This window comes from Astatotilapia calliptera, chromosome 7, assembly GCF_900246225.1.
Source record: "Astatotilapia calliptera chromosome 7, fAstCal1.2, whole genome shotgun sequence".
NCBI classification, from domain to species: domain Eukaryota; kingdom Metazoa; phylum Chordata; class Actinopteri; order Cichliformes; family Cichlidae; genus Astatotilapia; species Astatotilapia calliptera.
The window spans coordinates 64,260,946-64,279,954 of NC_039308.1; the positions used below are offsets into that span (position 1 = coordinate 64,260,946).

Here is a 19,009-nt window from a genome sequence, read left to right on the forward strand (position 1 = left end):
ATTAAGTAAAAAAACAAAGGTTGCAGACATGAAAGTCCAAATATAAAAAAGACTAACAGACTAGAGGAAAAATAAGAAAAAGGTGGAGGACACAGAGCATGTGGTCTGTCAGCCTGAAATGATCACTGCAGCGTAAAAAACAAAAGAAAACAACAACAACAACAACAAAAAAACAGCATCCGTGGGAAAGTACCAAGAAATGTGACTGTAAGTGATGATATTCAGTGATGATGGAAGTAATTGTTAACAAAAGATAAGATAACGGTGTTTAAACTATCGAAGGCCTGTGCTTTTCTTTGTGGAGCTTGCAAATTCTCCTCGTCTCTGTGTGGGTTTGCGTCCTCCCACAGTCCAAAGACAGACACACACACACACACACACACACACACACACACACACACACACACACACACACACACACACACACACACACACACTCTAACCTGTGACCCTGAAATGGATAAGTACAGGAAAATGTATGGATGGGAGATAATTTAAGATGAGATAATGAATACAAGTTTAAATTAAAACTTACATCCTTTGATTTAGTATTTTGTTTTCTTTAAATGCATTTATATTTATCTTTTTTTGTGTAGCTGTAAAAAATGTGTACACAGTAAAAAACCAAGTGTCAATTTTACACTTACAGAGTTGATTTTAACTCTGCTTCAGATAACATTTGGTCCCACTTAAAATTAGAGTTAAATTTACTCTATGGCCAGTGTTAACTTTTCAGTGTTAATTGTACTCAATTTAGTGTCAAAATTAACAACAAAATGTGTAAAAATATTTAACACTGAGGGTTATTCACACTGTTCAGAGAAATTTGATTACACTTTATAGAGCTATTTTTACTCAAAATTTAGTTTAATAATAGCACTCTGATGTGTAATAATATCTCTTTTTTATTTCTCTGTAGTGTGATTTTTTCATATTCATCTTATGATGCTATATTACTAAATAACTGTGATCTATCCTACATTATGGAAATAACAACAAATATACAGGTTAAAGTAACAGCATTTATTATGTTTCTCATTTCAGTGTCATTTAATTAACGTAACAAACCTTTACAATTCACAGTTCTATGATGCTCACTAGAGAAAGCAATATGACATTTCCCCAATGTCGTAGTTGTTTGCAGAAAAGTAAAAAAGTTGGGCCATAATAAGACATAGTGGGCCCTAAAGAGTTCATCAAGGGCTCCTACTGAACCTGTCGCTTTACATGGAAGTGCATGCTTCTCAATCACAATGAAGGTGTGAATGCTGCTTCTTGTGGATCCCTGAATAAGAAGGTAGGGCTGACTGCTTCGGGTAAGTCAGATGCTGCTGTACACTGGTTCCAGCCTACAACAACACATTAAACAACAGTATTAAGTGACTATCCTCTGACAGTAGATTAGCTCAACTCACTGTCCATGAAAATAGAGGTGATGGAAAGTATATTTTAAACAACATACCTTTGGGAATTTGATGAGGTTATTGACAGCTTGAGATGCAGACATCTTTCCTGGTCTCTTTCGCCCTTGTGCAGATGGTGGTAGCAGATGTAGCAGCAGCAAGATAGTAGACAAGTCACTGTCCCAGCCTACAGACGAATAAACAAAGAATTATTCCAAAAATACATTGAATTGACAGAATTACCTATATAACCAACAATGGCAAATAAAAACAGTCACAATCATACCATTCTCAACTTCAGTACCTGACTCAGCATTGCACATTAACTCCAAGAACTCTGAGGTGGGGACAAGTCTATGACTTTCCTTTACAACCTTTGCTTTGAGATTGGTGAGCCACCTCTCCAAGAATTTGCTCCCAGTGACCTCACAAAACAGGAGTCAGAAATCTTGTTCTATCTGTAATGCAAAAATACAGAACATAGAGAGGTGTATGATTGAATCCTGCCTACAAATTACATCAGTATCATTTAAATGATAAGTGAACTTACTTTTGGGAGATTTGCAAACTGAGACGCTTCTTTCCTCCACAGCTTTTCTTTGAATGGTCTTCAACCGCCATGCAATGTATCCTGAACTGCTCTCTGGATTGTAGTAATGTTTCTATGTAATTAAATAAACGAAGAAGGACTATGTTATCAACATTTCTGAGGGCAATTATGTATTTAATGTTGAAAAGTTCCCTTTACTTACATATCCATGTTGTGAATATGGGTCTTCCAGATATGGAGACAGAGCAACAATGCCCTGCGCATACATCACTCTTACGCTTTTAGGGGGAGATGTCCTAATGTATAAATTCAATAATTGGCATTAAACATCACAATTAAAAATAATACAATGTTTAAAATGTTTCTTTATATCTTACATTTTTGATTCTTACCCATGTTATTCTGTCATCTCAGCCTCAAGTATGTTTCTCATCCGTCTTCTGGTTGCATCTCTCAGAGATTTGGTTTTTGCGTAGTCTTAAACCTTTCTATAAAATAGAAACATTACTTAATATTACTTAACATGCCATTAACATTGCTATCAGTTAATTTACACAAAATACATATTTCTTACTAAATAATGAGCAAAACTCTAAAGTAGTGTATGCCTTTGGTATTTGCTTAAAATAATATAAACCAGTAAAGTTAACTTTATGGTAATGTTACCCACTTTTTCTGAAAGTATGTTCGCTTACGTAAGCTAATTAGCGATTATTAGCTTACTAATAAACGGTAATTTAGTTGTTCAAACTGTGCGATTTGACATGTGACAATGATATTATTTAGACAGCATTTAGAAGAAATACATAGTTAAAATGTTTTAGGTTCATATTAACGCAGTGAGAAGATAACGAACATCTGAACTTTTAGCAACTGCTAGCATGTAGCTACTGGAATGCCATTAAACCTATGGGTAAATGCTGCTAACATTTCCTCACTCGACATCAGTGAAACTATAAAGAGCTATTTAGTTTAAAAATACCTTTTTAAACAATGTTACCAGTCTGGGAATGTTAACTTCACTTACCTGACTGTGGCAGCTCTTCGGAGAAAATTCCCTGCGCATTAGAGCTCTGAGGCCGCACACGCCTGCGGACTGGTAATAATCAACACTGTGTGGAGTTAAATCTTCACTGTGTGACTAACAAACTTTACACTGACTTTTAACTCTGATGTTAGAGCTGGTTTACTCCTCTTAGAGTTGTAAATATATCTATCTAGGTTAAAATAGGTTTACTCTGAAATATTGACACTCCATTTTTTTACTGTGTAGTTCTAAGCATTTTGTGGCTAACGAGGTTTTGGAAAACCCTAAAAAAATTATTATGATTATTATTATTATCATTATAAGAACAATGACTGGCTGGGACATACCTCAAAAACAAAGAGGATAATCTCCTTAAGATAGCTAGAGACCATGAAAGAACTAAGAAAACATTACCACTACGTTACAAAGCTGCTAAATCCAGAATAGAGCTCAAAGGGAGCTCAACATGCCAGTGATACAAATAATGGAAAACAAGCCAACCACCAGCTATGCCAGAAGAACAAAAAATAGATATCAGATAAATGTTATTATGAACACATACCCTCAATGGTAACTGAAAGTGATGAGGCTGCTGTACTATGGGATATATCAATACAAACTGATAAAGAAATCAAGACTAATAGAGCTGACTTGTCTGCTTATCGACATCTGTCCTCACTGAAAGAAATCTCTCTGAAAGTTATAGAAAAACTCTCAAAATATGAACATAGAAGGAAAGAGAAATGGAGAAGATGTGGGACATGAAAACTACAACAGTACCAGTGGTAATCTGTGCTCCTGTTTTGGACAAGAAGGGGGTGGAAATGTCAATATATAGGAGCTGCAAAAGATAGGCATTGCTCATATATCAAGGAGGACTTCATCCATCAAGCAGACCAACACACCCTCGTGTTGTTTGTACTTTACAAACAAATTTAGGTACGAAAATATTGATAAATCGCTGATTTGTGTGCGAAGCATGCCTATGCATGATTTACACGCAGATTTTGTGCGTATACGCTGTTTTATTAATGAAGTCCACTGACCTTTCTGAGCTCCCTCCAGTACTGATGGGACAGTGGTTTGTCCTTCCCTGTTGTCATCCACACCTTCTCAGTGCTGTAAAACTCAGCACACACAAAGCTTATTCATTCAGCACTTCTTTCTGTACCAATCAAAACAATATACCATATGCTATTGCAACAGGGTTAAATAAATGTTGGCACATATATGTGAATTTCTGTAACAAGGTGGACAAAGTCAAGGACTGTTCGGTAAAATGTAAAATCGTTTTATTGTAAATGTTTTATTTAATTCTCAATAAAGCTGAAAGGCTTCAAGCCAGTGGTGTGTAATAGGTCATTACCTCTGTGAATAATCATTTCTCTTTATTGCAACACGCTGTGGCCAAGGTAGATGTGGAAGCAGCAAAAAGAAAACTGTCAGAAGAGTTAATTGTCTAAATATAAATGAAGCTCATGTGCCGCAGTAACCATGATCATCTGTGTGAAAGCAAAGCAGAAAATCCTTCTACTGTGGGTTTTGTCAGTAGACCTCATCATTGACTTTGGTAGCTTGTTTCTTTGTGTATAGACACTTAAAACTGTTATTCCCATTGAGGCTTTCAGAAACAAATAGCACATTTTTCAACTCTATTATCTAGACACAAAGTCAACAATCAATAAAGTGCCCTTTGTATATAAAGGACATAAAGAAGGAAGAAAAGAAACTCTCATCTGTGTTCTAATGAACGTGGCCTCTAACGTCCAGATTTTTTGACAGTCTTAAAAAAATTTTGATGTCACGTATGAGACCGTTTTTTAGGTTATGTCAACAAAAAACAAATAAACAAAAATCAACCATAAAACAAATGTAATGTGTCTTCTCTTGACAGAGTTCTTTGTGTATCGGACTTTTCTATGCGACGAATATAACAGCATGACTAAAAAGATCCATGACAGAATGACTAACACTGCTTTTAAGAGCATGCCAAACATTTTGCTGGGATGGAAATTGGAACTGGCTCAATTTAAAGCTTTTGACTTGAAAGTAATCTCCCCTTTACTTGTGCTTAAATAAACTATGAGAAGATTGCATATCAGAATGATTAAAGATGGTATGAAATTTATATCTCCAAGGTTTAGAAAATAAGATTTCTCCTGCCTCACCGCACAAAAATGCCTTCTGACTGTATGAAAGGTTAGTGGAGTTCCTGATCAACCTTGACAATTTATGTATTTCTTAGGAATATTTTGGATGACGAACTTTCTTTTAGCCCATGCTCAATAGCTTTTCAGCCTTCCCAACTGACAAGCAAACCCAAACCTAGGGGGTTTTTTTGAATTGAGGAGTAATCCTGGACATACCACGCTAAAAACCACATGAAGTGTATTTATGTAGAATTTATTTATGTAGAATTGCCCACAATTCTACATTGTGGGCGAAACAATAAAGCATAATTTTTGAAGTAAATAATAATAATTATAGTCAATTAAACTTAGTAGTAAATTGTTATTTTTTTCTAAAAATTATTAAAATTACATTCAATCAGTTTTAATTATACTAATTAATCACTTTATAATCTATCAATATTTTTTTGTTTCAGAATCTTTTTAATAGAATGTGGCTATGCTAAAGTAATGTTTGGCTTGTTTGTGCTGTTGTTTGTGAAACTAAAATGATACAATGTTTGCATAAAGATGGAAACTGGCCCGTTAGCCCATTGCTAGGTGGTTGCTAGGCAGCACGGTATATCATATATAGTTCTAGTACCTCAGATCTTGATCTGCGCATTTTAGTAGAGGGCGATCGTGGCTCAAGAGTTGGCTCGTCTTTTCGGAAGGTTGCCGGTTCGATCCCCGGCTCGGACAGTCTCGGTCTTTGTGTCCTTGGGCAAGACACTTCACCTACCGTCTACTGGTGATGGCCAGAGGGGCCGATGGTGCGAAATGGCAGCCTCGCTTCTGTCAGTCTGCCCCAGGGCAGCTGTGGCTACAGCTGTCGCTGCCTCCACCAGTGTGTGAATGTGAGAGTGAATGAATAGTGGAATTGTAAAGCGCTTTGAGGGTCTCGAAAAGCGCTATATAAATGCAATCCATTATTACTGTTCGTCAGATCGCATGCTAAAAATTTGGCGGTTATATTTGAAAATAAGTTCACCTTTGAGAAACAGATTAGCTCAGTTGTACAGCGGTCTTTTTTTAAACTGAGACTTTTATCCAAGGTGAGATCATTTTTATCTTTTAAAAACCTAGAACAGGCAATTCACCCTTTCATTCGACCGCAACTGGACTACTGTCATTCTTAAATGCAGGCGTTAACCAGACTTGTTTAGCACGGCTCCAGCTGGTCCAGAAAGCTGCTGCTCATCTCTTGACTTGAACAAAGAGATACAAACATATGCTTGCCTTACTCCACTGGCTCTCTGTCCGCTTTAGAATTAAGTATAAAATTTTATTGGTGACTTACAAAGCACTGAATGGACAGGCCTCAGAGTATCTGTCTGAATTACTGCAGCCTCATTGGCCCCCTGGAGCTCTTAGATCAGGTGATCTTTTGCTCCTTGTGATACCAAAGCCGAAGCTGGTTCATAGAGGTGATCGTGCGTTTGCAGTCGCGGCACCTAAATTGTGGAATGATTTACCTCTCCACACTAGAAAGGCCCCTGCTGTCCCCTACCTTTTTAAATCCAATCTCAAAACAAATTTTTACTCATTGGCTTCTAACGCAGCATGAGAGTTATGTACCTATTTACTTATTTATCTGTTATTTGGCATTTGCTATTTGATATTGATGCTATTTGATTTTGTTACTTCATTTTATTGTGTAATTTCTATCTTTATACAGCACTTTGGCCAACACTATTGTTGTAATTAAATGTACTATATACATAAATAAACGATAAACGATAGTCCAGCTTTTATAGCTATAGATCAGATTAAAAATAGGGGTGGGTTTTGATGATCGATTTAAATCGATTCTGGCTAGGATAATGTGATATCGATTCATTAAAATCCTGAATCGATTTTTAAATATAAATTTATTTTGCCCGAAACGCCAGAATCTCAGGTTAAACTTCCAACCACCAAACAGCTAAAACAGTAAATGAAAGCAGGTACACGGATTCTGCACAAAGACGTAAACACAAAACGCAGACCCAACGCATCCGAATCAGTGAGATGTCGCCTTTCTCACCCGACGGCACGTACACGTAAGCGGACACGGACACGCCGTCGGGGCTGAAAGCCGACAGCTCACTGATTTTGAAGCATCGGCGGGCGCTTTGTGTTTACATCCTTTTTGTGCTAGATTCTGAAGCTGCAGGTTTTATCTCTTTCCAAACAATATTGACTGACACACCGGCTCACTCCTTGGTGGCGGCTTGTCGGGGCCTGGAGCCTGGGGCTCGCTCGGGCCACTTCGGGGGTGGGGTGCCCTCGGCCTCTCGGCCTGGGGCTCGGTCACTCTGGCGCAGCTGGCTGCCGGCGGAGCTCACGGGCACGTCACTGCAAAACTCTGGCCCGCGGGCCAAATTTGGCTGGCCTACTGGTATTATACAGCTAATATATATATTGTTTAGTATTAAGCTTTGCTTGTTCCAAATTCAGTTTTTCAGCAAAACTTGTTTGAGTCCATAAGAAAAGATTCATTTTTATATCTGGAGGAAGAATTTTTTTTTAATAAATATTACTGTTAGCCCACGACTTTGTTCCAGTTTTGAATTTTGGCCCACTGTGTATTTGAGTTTGACACCCCTGCTCTAGCAGATCATTACATGAAGGAACCTTTTAAAAACAAGCGCGTCCATGCTCACAGGTGTACACACAGGTGCTCACACACACAAACGACACCCTTTTTGGCTCCTACCTCAAAGCACACTGTGCGCTGTCGATCTTACGTGCTGCACAATAATGTTTAATATTTAGTATTTACTATTATATTCCCATATATCATCGTGATGTTGTTTATTCTATTGCTCTCGTTTTCTTCTGCTTGTTTTCTTTTTTCATTCTCAACAGGTGAAATTAAAAAAGAAAAAAAAAAGAAAAAACAACAACAACAATAACATGTAATATCTACTGTTAGCTAGTTTATTGTGATGGTGTTGTTTTTATTATGTTGCTCTTTGTTGTTTGTTGTCTCTTCTGTTTTTTTTTATCTCCATACAGGTGATCCAGGTGTTTTGTTTGTTTTTCTTTTTTTTTCTTCCCCCCTTTCTCACCATCTCTTCCCCCCTCTATTTTTCTTTCTCTCCCTCTCTTTCTGTCATTCTTTCTCCCTGTCCTATCCCCCAATCATGTCTGTCCCGTCTTTAAAAAACGAAAAATAAAATAAATACATAATTATAATAAAGGTCAATCAAATGGATCAATATGGCAAGGCCATGATGATCCACTTGGTAAAATAAATCCACTTGGCATCTTTCTTGGCCTTCAGACAACAATTCTGACGGCTAAAGATCCAAACGGGACAGGCAAAAAAACCCCAAAAACAAAACAAAACAAAAAACAACAATATTGACTGAACCAGCAGCCAAAGAAGATCCAAACTATGCTTCACATTTCGCTTCACATAAACATCGTCACGAATTTCCTCTTACTTTTGCTGTTGTGCTTCCACCACGATAAAATCTCACTTCATGTAGAGCTCTCTCTCTTTCTCTCTCTCAGGAATAGTTTCCCATCTAAAAATCTCTGTTTTTTGCATTATTCGCTTACTTATTACCCACCAGCCGCTGGTTTGTTTGTTTGTTTTTTAACTTACTTCCGACAATAAAGCCTCATTTCTGCTGTTCAATACTGAACAAATGTAAACAAATTATGCAAAATTGCAAAATGCTTAGCTGTGTCTCTAATCAAACCTCTTTAACTTTGCTCTGCTTCACTTCTTTTTGACTGCACAATATTTTTAAGGTCATCTGCTATAAAAACCCAGACCAGGAAAACTGCCTTCATGTTTTTCTGTGTTTTATCCTCAGTTACTTTGACACAAAGACATCTGCTGTGATGCTCACACCTTTGATAAAGTCTCACAAGTGTCAGCTTTCTTTTTATAGATATAAAAAATATCGATATGTACTGATAAGTCAGCAGAATTATAATATTTCTGACTGTCTGAGGCAAAATTTCTCCGATTCAAATCGAATCGAATCGAATTGAATCGAATCGTGGATCGAATCAATTCAGGACCTTGTGAATCGGCAAAGAATCCATTCTAGAAGTCAGTGACGATACCCAGCCCTAATTAAAAACAATGAGGTGTTGTATGAGCAAAGAAGCAAACCATTTTAGTCTGTTCGCAGGTGGTTGCTAGGCAACATGTGTAACATCATAATATCTAATATAGATGAGAACCTTCAGGGGCCCAGGATGCACCTGTATGCCAAATTTGTTTGCTCAGCTCCTGCACACACAGCACACACAGACAGATATTTCATGTATTGAGGAATACTTCAACCCCACTGTTTGTCCAAACATAAGATTCATTTCTTCCTCCATCTTTGTTCGCATAATAGCTTTTCCCCCATGCTTTCACTTCTGTAAAGTGACTACTGTAAACATCACGTTCAACCGTACGCTAGTCACCCAGATGTTTATAAGTGCCCTACACAGCATTTACAACCTGTTAATAGTTTACAAGGTTTAACATCTGTTACTTTACAATAGCCATCCAGATGTTCATAGATAGTTTATGAAACAAGTTTCAAATACTAAGTCTACATTAATAATCACCATGCCATCATTTCTTACCACAATATAAAAAAGTGTTACAGCTAAACCCTTTTTGTATTATATATTCAATTGGGCCAGGTTACTGAGATAAAACCAGCAAAGGTTCCACAGACAGAAGCAAGGAAGAAGTTTTTGAGTAAAGACATGACGTTTTGATTACCTCAGCTGGGCAAATTTATATTCTCATCTTTATCGCTTGCAGGGATTTGATGAGTCACTTTGAATGTGACTAACGTGCCCATCATGGATGTATTTTTTGCTTCTCCACTCTTCTGTCAGTTCATGTTCAAATGATATCTGGTCAGCATGTTACTACTTTGAAGTTTTGCATGGTACAGCCAAAAAAAGAAGAAAAAAAAACTGCACTTGTGCTCATGCATGTTTGGTTTTTTTTCAACAGAAATGCTGAAGAATTTATTATTAATTCTCATTCAGGCAGGAATTTACAGTTTTATTGCAAAAGAGGCTTTTACACCAGACAATATAAGTGAAAGCAAGGCAAGCACCAAAATGATCTGTAGCCTTCAAATGTTTAAGTTATGTCCACTTAAAGTTGTGAATACTTCATTATACGGACTTCATATTACACCATCCTTCCTTGAAGATGTTTGACCCTCTGAGGGCATTCTGGCTTTCATCAGTTTCTCATTAACTAGTACAACATTGGAAAAAAAACCCCACTTTGATGAAAAAATTAACTTTGAAGAATAACATAAGATGCTTGAAGAATAATATATGATCCTCATTGAGCCTTTAAAATGCAGAATTTACATAAATAATAAAGATCATAATTATTGACAAAAACTGAACTAAATTTAAAATGAAAAATTTAGCAAGGGGTGTCGTAAGAAAAACAACATCCAGACAGACATCACCCACGACCCTATTTTTGCTGTCTCATGTTTTAACATACTGCGCTAACTGAATGTCAAACAGAAGGAGCATGCACCTCGGGCTTTCAAAATTAGCATATTTTGGAAGAGGGCACATACCATCAGAGTAGTTGATGCTGTAACCCCAAACACTTGCACATAAGATAAGATAAGATAACTCTTTATTGTCATTGCACAATCATACATAGTACAGTAGTACAATGAAATTGGAAAAACTGTCCTACGTCGGCACTACATATAAAACAACACGACACGAGATGACACATCACAACGCAACAAACAACACAACACAGTATATTAACTTAGTATAAAAAAGAAGAATAAGTGTATGTGTATTGCACACTGTTATTATTGTACATTAATTATTATTGCACCTTGTTATAAATATAAATATTATTGTTATTGTTTTAAACATTGTTACCTCCCCCCTAAAAAAGTCCAGGGAGGTATCCAGTCAGGTCAGAATCAGAATCAGAATCAGAATCAGAATACTTTATTGATCCCTGGGGGAAATTATTTTTTGTTACAGTGCTCCATTATAAACCAACATTAAGACAAGACAGACAATATGCTAACTAAGAATAGTACAATATATACATATATATACATACATACATACATAAGTCACTTATAAATAAATATTTGGAAAAGAAACATGTGTAGTTGTAGCAGCAAACAGTGTGTTAAGTGGATGCGTTGTACAGGGAGATGGCCACAGGCAGGAATGATTTCCTGTGTCGTTCAGTGGTGTCGTTCAGGTCAGCTATTTGCATTGATCAGGGCTATTGCCCTGTTGTAAAAGCTGTCCTTGAGTCTATTTGTTCGGGACCTCAGCAGCCTGAACCTCCTGCCAGACGGCAGCAGCTTAAGCACCCGGTGTCCTGGGTGTGTGCAGTCCCGTAGGATGCTGCGTGCCCTCTTGAGACAGCGAGTGCTGTACAGGTCCTTCAGGGAGGGAAGAGGATGTCCAATGATTTTTTGGGCCATGTTGATGACCCTCTGGAGTGCCTTTCTGTGTGCTGTGGTGCAGCTGGAGAACCACACACCGATGCAATATGTCAGCACACTTTCAATGGAGCAGCGGTATGACTACATGACTACTCAGCAGTAAGTGCAGTTTTTAATTTTACATTAATGTATGCAGCTCCTCCCATTAGGACATCTTGGGAGCTTCTTTTTGGTACAGAGTGACCGTAGTTCCATATTTATGACGCTGTATATGAAACATTAAATGCCCTGAAATTAATTGTGTAGACCAAATTTTGTGGCTACTGGTGCAATATGACTTTAGAGAAATATCTTTGCAATAATCAGCATCATCGCTAATTTAAAATGTAGATAATTAAATCTTCAAAATGATCAATAAAACTTGTTTAGCTGTATTAAAAAGGAGGCCAAACACGTCTTTACATGCAAATAAAACACAGTTTACAAGTAAACTCTTTATTAAAATCCTGATATAGCATGTTATGTTCCTGTCTTGCAGGCTGGTTGTCATTAAATTTTTTAAAGATAAATGAAAATAAAACTGAGGTTGTCATTTTTGGCAACTTTAATCATATCGACAGCACTCTGGGCGCCCTTTCCTCGTATTGTAAAACTCATGTAAAAAACCTCGGTGTCTACATTGATGGTTCTTTTAAAGTGAATAAGCAGGTGAGTGCAGTAGTTCAGTCCTGTTTTTTTCAGTTAAGACAGCTAGCCAAGGTAAAGCCATACCTTCCAGCTAACGTCTTTGAGCGTGTTATTCACCTTTTTCTTACTTGCAGATTAGACTACTGCAATTCATTGTATTATGGTCTAGATCAGGCCTCCATCCATCGTCTTCAGATTGTTCAAAATGCAGCTGCTCGCCTGCTAACTGGTACCAAACGGAGAGAGCATATAACCCCAGTTTTAGCTTCTTTACACTGGCTTCCTGTCTCCTACAGGATCCAATTTAAACTTTTACTTTTTATTTTTAAGTCACTTAATGCCCGAGCCCCTCCTTACCTGTCTGAGCTCCTCTCTGCCTATGCTCCAGGAAAAACCACGAGGTCTAGCTCAAAACTAATGCTGTCCATCCTACGGACTAATCTCAAATCCCGTGGTGATAGATCCTTCTCTGTGGCAGGTCGCAGACTTTGGAATAGTCTCCCCTTAAATATTAGATCTGTACAAACACTTGAGCAATTTAAATCATTACTAAAGACACATTTCTATGCCCTGGCTTTTAACACACTATGACCCAAGCATTTTGGTCTTATTTGAATTAGTTTAGTTATTGTTTTAATTCTTTTATTGTCCTATTATTGTTTTTATTGTTATTATTGTATTACATTGTTGCTTTTTAATACCATTTTTATATTGTTAAGCACTTTGTGCAGCATCGGCTGTTTGAAATGTGCTATATAAATAAATTTGACCTTGACCTTGACCTTAACATATCTTGTGATATGAATACCAAACAAAACCTTTTCCTCATAAAAAAAATACTGCATGGCTAAACATTTAAATTTCACCCAATCTATACTTTGCCACTTGGCCAGAAAAGTGTGAAAAGAAGAGATTTCAACATTCATTCAAATGCCATCCTCAATCAAATGCCTCAGTAAACAATTTCCTAATGCGTTTACTTTGTCACTTGCTGTTTTCAGATCTTATTTAACACAGCATGGTGTATATATTATAAACTATGGTCCCATTCCGAGTGAAATAGCTAATAAAGCAAGGTATGATTTCTGAGTTATATGAACATGCATTGTCCTTGGGTTCTCCATTAGATCTGTCCTGGTTCACAGTAACAAAATGTAAAACTGGGGTGTTACCACAGTGCCTGTGTCCATAATTTGTATACAGTCTATGGCATTTTGTTTAACCCAGTGACAAAATGAACAGTGAAATATCTGTATCATACAAATGTTCAAAGACACTTTCAAATCTACATTCAGTTTATGGGTGGCAAAGGCTATACCAAAGGAGGTCTTGAAAAGACTTCCATTTATAGTCAATTAACTCTAGAGTCTGGCTTGTCAAGAGAGGGAAAACAGTTGTTTTAGCTAGTTAGAATTTACCGTGAATTTTACGATTGTATAGCACTGGTCTTATACCATATATTGCATTTTTAAAAACAGGCTGCTTTTGACTGAAAGTGTGTGGGTAGTGCCTGCAATGAAAGGTCTTCCTGGGGTTTAAGCCTTAAGCTGCAGAATTGTGGAGGATCCCAAAGATAGAAGTGCATGATGCATATAGCTCTCGTCATGTGAATGCCGGGAAGCTACTTCTGGCCTTGCCTGTGGCTCTAGAGAGAAGCACACACATCACTGAGGAAATGAGGATGGAGGTGAGGGTAATGTGACGCTACAACTTTTTCTCCTGGTCCGAAGCATCGCATACAGCAGGCAATAAAAAGAGGAGTCAGTGAGTCAGAGGTCAGCTTGTGTTTTCTGAGACTTTAATACTGTATTCACTGATAAATTGGTTGAGGTTATGCTTGATTATGCTGAATAAACTGCAGAATTGTGGTATTTATTATTTAATGAGCATTACTGTTTGAAAGTAATTAGATGAAAAATATCTTGTGGATATGAAAGCTTGCTGGAGACATGAAATATTTTAAAGCAATTTTGTTAAGCTTATTTAACAAAATTGTTAAATTAAACTTATTAAATGTTGTTATTTTTATATGCAAAACCAAAAAGAGTAATTCATAAACCACAGTTGTTTTAAGTGAAATTGAAAATGTTTAGCTAAATTATTTATTTTCCTTTCCCAGAAGGCTGCACACTACCAGTATATCTCTATTCAACACTTGCTCCTCACTAAATCCTCCTCTTTTGTGCGGGTGAATAGAAGTGAATAGGGCACATTTTTTCTCAGCTCAAAGCAACAAACAAAAGGGATGGAAGAAGTTTTAGAATTCGTTTGGCTGGAATACAAGAAACATGAACCCAGGCACCAGAAAAGAGACTGTAGCTGTCAGGGGCCAGCTAGAAAAGATCCATCCATCCATCTTCTAAACCGATTATACTGCTCAGGATATGGCTGGGCAATTAATGGAATACTAAAAATTTACACATAGGTATGTTTGTAAAATGATTTGTGCCACACACTTTACACTTAAATCCAAAACAACCTGTTCAGATGCCCACACAAACCCTACAATAGAAAACAAACTCACAAAAGAAAAAAACAGCCAAATGCTACAAAGGTTGCAGGGTTAACAGCAAGTATCTGAGATTACATCTGAATCCTGTGCTCAAACAAACAAACATTTAAAAAATAGTTTTGTCTAGTGGTAACGTGGCAACAAGAACCGTGTAAGTAAATAACTAAGTAAGTATTTATAAAGCGCTTTTCTCTGGCATAAAAGTTGTAAAGTGCTGTTCAAGAATTAAAGTACCAAATCAATAGAGAAGCATGTGGAAACTGAATGAAAAGAGATAGACCTAAACAGAAAATGTGAACAGAAGGCAGTTTTAAAGTTAAAACAACAAGTGTATCCCATCCCATTTGTCTCTATAGTGCCTTTTAAAAATATTTTACTCTTTCTGCAATATTTGTCATTTTTTTGCTGTATTTGCATCTCTTTCAGTAAATGTGATTTGCAGTTTGCAGCATTTTCTTTTGTAAAATTGGTTTCCTTAGTTTGCTTGTGTTCTGTGTATTTGCCTTAACACCCCCACCCACCTAGCCTTCCCTGAAATTCAGCCCAGATTTAGAGAAACAGATGCAGACAAGAAAAAGTGGCTGCAAAAGACAAAAAAGAAAGAAAGAAAAAGAGAAGCTGTTGCAATCACGGGTACCCTATGGCTTCAGTAAAAACAATTCAGAAGGGAATAAAGCGCTATGCAAACACAGCCACTTTGTTCCAGCATGTTTAACACAATCATGTAACAGAACATGGTGGGTGGAGGTCCAAGTCCTCAGACACATCAGCCTATTAAATGTGTGTTCAGCCCATCATGTTTAATTTGGTAAGTGACTTTGATAGCAAAGATGTCTAATACTTAAGCTATTTAATATTTAAGTTCAAGGTAAAAGTAACAGTTAACCATGCTAATAGAATAGAATAGAATAGAATAGAATAGAATAGAATAGAATAGAATAGAATGCCTTTATTGTCACTATACAGTTGTACAGTGAGATACAGAGCATCTCCAACTCAGTGCAAATAAATTGGGGGGGCCACATATATACATATGAACAGTATTAACAGAAAAAAAAATATAAAATGTACAATAGTGTTATGTATATACAATTCTGGTTATTGCACATAGAATTTGGTATTGCACAGGATTATAGAGGGAAATAGAAAACTGGGGAGGGGGTCTGTGTTATTGGTGTGTGTATGAGTTAAGGGTGGTTATGGCCTTTGGGAAGAAATTGTTCTTGAGTGTGTGAGTCTGTAATACTGTATTTAGGTATACCTAAATACAGTATTACAGAATACAGAATACAGAATAATACAGAATACAGAATACAGAATAATAAATTCCTCTGAACCCCTGTATAGGTATCCAATAATATATTATTGGATACCTATACAGGGGTTCAGAGGAATTTTAACAATGATACTGGTAATTGGTGAATTGAAAATCTGATGTAGCAGCTGATATATTCTCTTTCTTTCGGACACACAAAACATAGACAGATTTCCCTGACGTTTGTTACCTGTAGTTACAATGTCTTTACTAAGGTAATATGGCAGTTATGTACAGTTACTCATTTACACTTTGGCTAGTGATGCTTACCTCAGCTGGTTGTATTTTGTTGCGTTACCAACAGGGAAGTTGCAGAGTGCATGCTAATAATGTGTGTATGTGTTAATCCCCGTAGGGAAATTACTCCTCTGCATTTAACCCATTCATCCAGTGAAGCAGTGGGCAGCCACCGATGCAGCGCCCGGGGAGCAGTGTGTAGGGACGGTACCAGGCTCAGGGGTACCACAGGGTAGCCATTCAGTGGAGTTGAACCCCCAACCTTCTGATCATGGGGCAACCACTCTGGCGGGTAAACTATGTAATGTCCACACTTATAAGATATTTGAAGGGTGTTTCTCCAATCTCTCTGGACTTTTCTATTTCTGTTACAAATGCTGGTACCGATATCTTGGCAAATACCTAACATTGACCCTGCCAGTATATCAATCAGGCTCTAACAAGGTTATGGGTCTGACACCAGAAATTTGAGAGACAGACTGAAAAATTATTAATACCTAATTTTTGTATTTCCGAAAAGCATTAATACTCTTATTATTGACTTAAGTACTGTGAGTCACTAGTAAAGCTGGATGGGTCCTCCACAGTGGTGTTAATCCCAGCATACAATCATTTAAACACCAAATATCCTAAAACTGAAAACAGTACAGACACAAACATTTAATTGTATAAACTGAAAAAATCAAACAATAGATGTTTTCTCAGGACTGGTATTATGTGTAGCAAATAAATAAATAATTATATATAATTTGAGAATCACTGAATTTTCTTTAGATTTTATAGAGCTTTTAAGAAATTGAGCATTGATAAACATTTTAGGAGTGTGATGTATGTAAGTACTACAACTTCATTATCAGCACAATATGTTGATTTACTGTGTTTTTTATACTTAATGTAAGATTTTCCATAAATGTAAAACTCAATTTCCAAAACAGTTGGGATGCAAATCAAACCTTGTGTCACCCAGCTGAGGTAATAAAGGCTGGACAATTACAAAATAAAACCTGGTAGCGTATTCCATTATTAATGCTAATTGGCAACAGGTCAGCAGTATGATTGGGCATAAAAAAAGAGCTCTGCTGGAAATACTTTCAGAAGCATAGCAGAGGACACAGGGTAAAGAGAAGGTGGTGCAACTTGAATTTACAGTGTCTTGTTAACCTTCTGCGAGTGCAATAAAAGCTTTCAGCTTAATCCATCTAAAACCAAAGATGGACAGATGCCGACCCCAGACATATGAAGCTGATGGCAAGCCCTAGCAGCTCTCCTGCTGCGTTAAAGCTGAGCCCCCCCACAAGCATAAGAGGACTGGATTTGACCCACACCTCATTTCAAAGGCAGTGGAGGAATGTTATTATGTGTCTGATTTTTGACTGTAGACAACATAAAAATCAAACAGAAAAAGAGAGACATCAACTGGGAACAGCACAGAATCTGGCTTTAGCAGAAGGTAGAATCTCTGATCGGATAGGGTGCATTATGCACACGGAATCCATCAAGGCATCATTACTGCTGACAGAGCAAAAGATGCTGTTCTGTTATCCAGATGAGGTCTTTTTAGGGAAGGTCTTGCTTATGTCAGGAAGCCAGCTGCAAACAAAATTCTACACGTGTTCTCAAATGGCCTGCTCTCATTTAAAGCCTAATAGCCATTGAAAAAATAAAAATACAAAACCCTATATCAAAACTTTTTTCATTTTAATACTGCTTTTTAAATTTTTGAGTATAGTTTGGGTGTATAGTACCTACAGATAAATGATGATATTGCTGCAAAGTCTGCAAAAAAACGTACCTACCGCTTCATTGAACACAGTTTTTGACAATTTCTGCAGTGATGCGGATTTCGGACTGGAAGAAATGAGCAGAACTTGAGGTCGTCTACCATTTCTAATTGTTCTGGGATGAAAGTGCCTGCATGTGTATTTACATGCTTAGCGTGTCAGCCATTCTGAGCCGAGCAGAGTCCGTGGTGTGCGGCACCGGAATCCCTGAGTTAATAGATTTTTGTCCCCAGTGCTTTTAGCGTGTTGATCTCCTGCTGATGGCTTCACACTCTGATTTAAGCACAGAGATGGGGGGGTGTGGTGGGCGGCTTTGAAAAGAGCCTCCTTAACACTGCAAACATTTGGCTAATGTACCTCATTACTTCCCCTTTGAGCTGATTTTCATTTTCCATTCACTTGCTGCTAAAAAAGCACCCCTGAAATTCCACGTCTCACACGGGCCATTGATATTTATGCTTGCAGACGCAATTTGCTTAATTCCACACAGAAATATTTGTATCTTAATTTCTCCCCTCGATGAGAGTACAAGGAACAGGGGATGCATTAGAAAAAAACGGTTGTTAATTATACTGTGTGTTCTGTCTTAATTTTCTCCTCTCACGGTCCGCTACTGTATGTTTTCTTTCCAAACATAGATTCTCCCACCATCTTTTGTTGTGCTACGCTGTGTGTTGTGCTTCCCCTGTGCTCTTGTCTTTGCAATGTTATTTGGCGTTCTGTGCTAACCATCACACAATGCTCCTTCTACCACGCTGCCTCCTTCTTCCCTCTCTATGTCTCTTTCCTTCTCTCTGTAGATATTTGTGTTTCTGTAGCTGTGCCTCTCTCCTTTACTCTGTTTCCTCTCATCCCCTTCCCACACACCCTCACTGTCCTTGTACTGTGGGCAGTGTATATGTGCACAGAAGCACTTGAGACAACT

The 19,009-nt window shown here is 37.5% G+C and overlaps 1 protein-coding gene across 2 annotated transcripts in view; it reads left to right on the top strand.

Annotated features, from left to right (window-relative positions):
- Positions 1-19,009, top strand: part of LOC113027094 (neural-cadherin-like) — a 105,342-nt gene that overhangs the window by 21,858 nt on the left and 64,475 nt on the right. Inside the window, exon 1 of one of the 2 annotated variants that reach the window (XM_026176574.1) lies at positions 16,472-16,595. The exons of the other annotated variant lie outside the window; for it this stretch is intronic. The gene's annotated coding sequence lies outside the window, so the exon portion shown is untranslated. Of the gene's footprint in view, positions 1-16,471; positions 16,596-19,009 lie in introns of those variants that run through there. 2 annotated transcript variants of the gene reach the window in all.